Raw genomic sequence first — 6,000 nt, 5'->3', positions numbered from 1 at the left:
GGGACAGGGTCAGCCTCGATCTGCAGGAAGCTTGCCGCATATGGGAGTTCACCAACTCCATTCAATGCCCTATCCAGGCAACTTACCTCCTGGGGAGCAGAACGACCTGGCAGCCAGCCTCAACTGGATCCTTACGAGTGGTCTCTCAACCCAGCGGTGACGAAGATCTTCAGCACCTGGGGCACACCGAACTGAATTGACCTGTTTGCAACCGAACTGAACTCAAAATGCATGACCTGCTCAAAGAGACCGACCCATAGCCATCTCAGCTAGCCCTGACCGCATGGATGTTGAGAGGATGAACCTACCACAAGATGTGGAGCACATTCTTATGGCAGCCAGAAGACCTTCAACCAGAAAATGCTATGGGTTGAAATGGAGAAGGTTCCACTACTGGTGCACAGGCACGCAACGAGACCCTAAAACTGCCCCATACCGGACATCCTGCAGTACCTACTGAGCTTATCTCAGGAGGGCCTAAAACCCACTTTAATCAAGGTCCACCTAAGTGCGATCGCGGCATACCACACTGGCTTAGACAACACACTGGTGTCGGGGTACCCAGTAATCGCAAAATTCATAAAGGGACTGTCCAATCTGCACCCACCGGTCAGACCACCACCGCCCGGATGGGACCTCAACTTGGTGCTGCATCAGCTCACCCTCGACCCCATTGAACCTTTGGAGGAGGCAGATTTAAGATTCTTTGCCTGGAAAACCCTCTTCCTGACCTCCATCGCGTTAGACAGACGTACCAGCGAGATCCAGGCCATGGTCCATCACACCCCCTATACATTCCTCCATGAGGACAGGATGGTGCTCAGAACCAACCCCTCGATTCTTGCCGAAGGTGGCTTCAGCGTTCTACATCAACCAGTCTTTCATCCTCCCTACACTCTACATCCCCCCCAGGGAGGCTCACAACCACCTCAGCGACACCTCCTGGACTGTGTGCAGGCCTTGAATACCTACATCAATAGGACACAACGGACCAGACAAGCCTCACAACTGTTCGTCTCCTACGACCAAAATGGACCAAGATTGCCGGTCACCAAACGCACACTCTCGTGCTGGATATCCCAGTGCATCCCCTTCACCTATAGAAGAGCGCAGCGTGAACCGCCGGTGGGAGCACACGCCCACCAGCTCAGAGCCGTAGCCACAACTCCAGCTCATCTACACCACACACCAATAGAGGACATCTGCAGTGCAGCCACTTGGTCCTCAATGCACACTTTCACCAAACACTACTGCCTCGACATAGCATTCCACACCCTGAATGCATTCGGCCGAACATCTTGCAAGCGGCCCTTCCCTCCCGGGAGGGACAGCAACCACTAGCACAGCCTTGACATACACTGATCATGTAGGGTGTTATAGATTTTGATTAAGTAGGTCTTCCAGTACTACCTGTCTAGACTGAATGTTGAATATGCAAGTACGAATTGTCACATGCAAGCACAAATTGTCACTGTTAATCAGTAAGTTTTCTCACTGTTCATTGTTATTGACCAGTTGCACTGTTCTGTGAGTATTATTGCCCAGTTAACACAGCACTTTATCAAAAACCTTGATTGCACAACTTATCCTCTGCCTGATTACCATGCCCAGCTCGGCCTCCACAACCAGGCAAGGAATGCACAGAGCGCTAAGGCGCAGGTCCAATCGGTACATCTCTTGGCTAGGGAGGCACCCATAAGCGGCTCCTCATCCTGCTTGTCCTAGGAGAAAATATAGTTACTTACCTGTAACATAGGTTATCCGTGGACAGCAGGATAGTCAGCCACACAACCCACCTGCCTCCACGTACAGCCAACCCAGCAACAGCTACGAACATCCTGGGGATTAGGGGGAACCAGGGGGAAATGGGTAGTGCTCGGGCATGCCCAGTGGGGCCCGGGAACTGTACATGCTCAGAGAGAAAAAAAGAAAAAATCTCTCTGAGCTATGGGAGAACTTATCCGCAAATTGGGAGCTGTTGGGACAACATCCATATGTGGCTGACTATCCTGCTGTCCACGAAGAACCTACGTTACAGGTAAGAAACTGGTCAATAACAATGAACAGTGAGAAAACTTACTGGTTAACAGTGACAATTTGTGCTTGCATGTGACAATTCGTACTTTCTTCACTACCTTTCCAATGTTACTCAAAAAGGCACCTGCTTGAGGCCTTAGCCAGTAAGTGAACACTGCTGCTTTCCCTGAGCAACAGAGAAAGTGCTCTGAGCTGAGCGTGTTTAAGTGTTCTCTTTATTCTACCTTCCATAATAAGCCATGCAAGGCAGCAAAACAGTCAGCTCTGATACATGAAGTAGGAAGGCTCTTCTTTCTAGCTATGCACAAGGAGCTGTAAGCATGCCCTTCCTTCGGGTAGGTAGTGTGGCTGAGTGGTCTAAGGCGCTGGATTAAAGTTCTAGTCTTTTTGGAGGCGTGGGTTCAAATCCCACCACTGCCAAGTTGTAGCTTTATGTTTGCCCTGTGGGATCCTGCTCCTTTTAATCTCAGTCTAGAGCTCTGTGTTCTCTACGCATCAGTATACTGTGTACAGAGGCAGGGCTGTTGCTCCAGAATAGAACAGGCTACCCTAAAGCCAGGTGTCTCTCCTGTTGATGACCTAGCAACTTCATTTGTAAAGGAAACTGCCTTTGTTTCACTTTGCTTTTCTAAGGCACACACAAGCGCCAATTCAGGGTGAAAGAGAGTCTTTTATCTGATTTTTAAGAAGAAAAAAAAAAAAGCTAAACTGCGTTTCTCCTTCTGCAGTACTAAACCTGTTGAGCACAGCATTTGAAGCATACCTGCTACCATCCTCGTAGATTAGATATATGCATCACTCAACCCATTTGGTACTTTTCCAGGATTGCCTAAGTTTTCACAGATGCGTGCATGCGTGCGTACGTGCATGCGTACGGGAGATCGGGGAATATTTAGGATCCTCCCTAATCAGAGATACTCACCCAGAGTGACCTTGGCTTTCATCTGCATTGGTGGTATAGTGGTGAGCATAGCTGCCTTCCAAGCAGTTGACCCGTGTTCGATTCCTGGCCAATGCAATTTTGCTTCCTTTCCGTTGTCGTCAGTGGCATTCTGTTGGAAACCCTTCTGTCCATTTCCCTTCCAAAGGCAGCCTGTGCGCATGAGCACGCAATCTTTCATCGCAGAGAGATGAGCTGAGGAACGGTTTCTTTCCCTTTTATCTTTTCTCTCTCTCTTGCTCCTCTCAAGTTCCTTTTATCTTTCCCCACTAGATCTTCCCGCTTTCCACATTTCGAGCTCTGATGCTAAGATGGGCAGATGGGGTGCCGGTACAAGGCTCTCATTACATTGACGCTTTCCGCACCCAGCATGTTTAGTCCTGATGGGCCCGGGGGAGGCGGACAAGGACGTCAGGCGTGCTGTCTGCTGTCTGCTACCGCTTCTCGGTCTTTTGGCTAAGGTCGGGTGTATGCGGGGCCACCAGTTAAACCGATTTTTACGGAATGAGAAAAGGGACAGAGAAGGGCGATGAAAATGGTAAACGGGAGGAAAGGCTAAAGTGGCCAGGGCTCTTCAGCCTGGAGAACAGACGGCACAGGGCAGATAGGATAGAGGTCTACCAAATATTGAGTGGAGTGAACCGATGTGATTCGAATCGCTTGTTTACTCTTTCCTAAAATGCAAGGACTAGGTGGCATGCGATGAAGCTACTAATTAGTAGATTTCAAACAGACCGGAGAAAACATTTCTTCACTCAACCTGTTTAAGTAAACTGTGGAATTCGTTGCTGGGGAATGTGGTGAAGCAGTTAGCTTAACGGGGTTTAAAAAAAAGGTTTCGATAATTTTCTAAGTCAAAAGACCATAAGCCGTTATTAAGTTGATTTGGGAAAATCCACTGCTTATTGCAAGAATAATCAGAATATAATCGGCGTGAGGGTTTTCTGACTCTGAAGCAGTCTAGACTATGTCTTCCTTGAAGTTTCTCAATATTGCTCTCTCAGGTGCTTGTAGCTCCCAGCCCTGCTCCTCTCTTCAGGTGGGGGAAGTCTTGGTGTGTTAATGTGCTCTCCCTGATGAGTGTGATGTAAGTTCTTGCACTACTTTTGTTTCTCTCAGGTCCTGAATCTATTTATTTATTTCCTGATATAATGACGTGGGATTTGAAACCCCCCAACCCCCTGTTTTTGAAACTTGGATATTGTTTTCCCGGTCAGAGCCCATTCTGGACTGAACCTAAATGCAAATTCCAAAGAAAAGCTAGAAAGCAGGGTGAGAGGTCCGTTAAAAAAAAATCTCGACTAGTGTAGCTTTCTTCACTACCTTTCCACTGTTACTCAAGAAGGCGCCTGTTTGAGGCCTTAGCCAGTAAGTGAACGCTGCTGCTTTCCCTGAGCAACAGAGAAAGTGCTCTGAGCTGAGCGTATTTAAGTGTTCTCTTTATTCTACCTTCCATGATAAGCCATGCAAGGCAGCAAAACAGTCAGCGCTGATACATGAAGCAGGAAGGCTCTTCTTTCTAGCTATGCACAAGGAGGTGTAAACATGCCCTTCCTTCCCGTAGGTAGTGTGGCCGAGCGGTCTAAGGCGCTGGATTAAGGTTCCAGTCTCTTTGGAGGCGTGGGTTCAAATCCCACCACTGCCAAGTTGTAGCTTTGTGTTTGCCCTATAGGATCCTGCTCATTTTAATCTCAGTCTAGGACTCTGTGTTCTCTACGCATCAGTATATTGTGTACAGAGGCAGGGCTGTTGCTCCAAAATAGAACAGGTGTCTCTCCTGTTGATGACCTAGCAACTTCATTTGTAAAGGAAACTGCCTTTGCTTCACTTTGCTTTTCTAAGGTACACACAAACGCCAATTCAGGGTGAAAGAGAGTCTTTTATCTGATTTTTAAGAAAAAAAAAAAAAGCTAAACTGCGTTTCTCCTTCTGTAGTACTAAACCTGTTGAGCATGGCATTTGAAGCATACCTGCTACCATCCTCGTAGATTAGATATATGCATCACTCAACCCATTTGGTACTTCTCCTGGATTGCCTAAGTTTTCACAGATACCGAAGCATGCATACGGGAGATCGGGGAATATTTAGGATCCTCCCTAATCAGAGATGCTCACCCAGAGTGACCTTGGCTTTCATCTGCATTGGTGGTATAGTGGTGAGCATAGCTGCCTTCCAAGCAGTTGACCCGGGTTCGATTCCCGGCCAATGCAATTTTGCTTCCTTTCCGTTGTCGTCAGTGGCATTCTGTTGGAAACCCTTCTGTCCATTTCCCTTCCAAAGGCAGCCTGTGCGCATGAGCACGCAATCTTTCATCGCAGAGAGATGAGCTGAAGAACGGTTTCTTTCCATTTTATCTTTTCTCTCTCTCTCTTGCTCCTCTCAAGTTCCTTTTATCTTTCCCCACTAGATCTTCCTGCTTTCCACATTTCGAACTCTGATGCTAAGATGGGCAGATGGGGTGCCGGTACAAGGCTCTCATTACATTGACGCTTTCCGCACCCAGCATGTTTAGTCCTGATGGGCCCGGGGGAGGCGGACAAGGACGTCAGGCGTGCTGTCTGCTGTCTGCTACCGCTTCTCGGTCTTTTGGCTAAGGTCGGGTGTATGCGGGGCCACCAGTTAACCCCATTTTTACGGAATGAGAAAAGAGACAGAGAAGGGCGATGAAAATGGTAAACGGGAGGAAAGGCTAAAGTGGCCAGGGCTCTTCAGCCTGGAGAACAGACGGCACAGGGCAGATAGGATAGAGGTCTACCAAATATTGAGTGGAGTGAACCGATGTGATGCGAATCGCTTGTTTACTCATTCCTAAAATGCAAGGACTAGGATTGCATGCGATGAAGCTACTAATTAGTAGATTTCAAACAGACCGGAGAAAACATTTCTTCACTCAACCTGTTTAAGTAAACTGTGGAATTCGTTGCTGGGGAATGTGGTGAAGCAGTTAGCTTAACGGGGTTTAAAAAAAAGGTTTTGATAATTTTCTAAGTCAAAAGACCATAAGCCGTTATTAAGATGATTT

At 47.7% G+C, this 6,000-nt stretch overlaps 4 non-coding genes across 4 annotated transcripts; all 4 read left to right on the top strand.

The window, feature by feature from the left end:
• The first annotated feature begins 2,375 nt into the window (after window positions 1-2,375).
• TRNAF-AAA lies at window positions 2,376-2,457 on the top strand. Its single transcript has one exon. It is a non-coding gene; the product is annotated as a tRNA-Phe (tRNA).
• A 526-nt stretch (window positions 2,458-2,983) lies between these two features.
• On the top strand, window positions 2,984-3,055 carry TRNAG-UCC. Its single transcript has one exon. It is a non-coding gene; the product is annotated as a tRNA-Gly (tRNA).
• A 1,485-nt stretch (window positions 3,056-4,540) lies between these two features.
• On the top strand, window positions 4,541-4,622 carry TRNAL-AAG. The gene has a single exon. It is a non-coding gene; the product is annotated as a tRNA-Leu (tRNA).
• Window positions 4,623-5,116: 494 nt separating this feature from the next.
• TRNAG-UCC lies at window positions 5,117-5,188 on the top strand. The gene has a single exon. It is a non-coding gene; the product is annotated as a tRNA-Gly (tRNA).
• Window positions 5,189-6,000: the final 812 nt, after the last annotated feature.

Source organism: Geotrypetes seraphini, chromosome 1, assembly GCF_902459505.1.
Source record: "Geotrypetes seraphini chromosome 1, aGeoSer1.1, whole genome shotgun sequence".
In the NCBI taxonomy this organism is placed as follows: Eukaryota; Metazoa; Chordata; class Amphibia; order Gymnophiona; family Dermophiidae; genus Geotrypetes; species Geotrypetes seraphini.
This window is presented reverse-complemented; position numbering and strand designations above follow the sequence as displayed.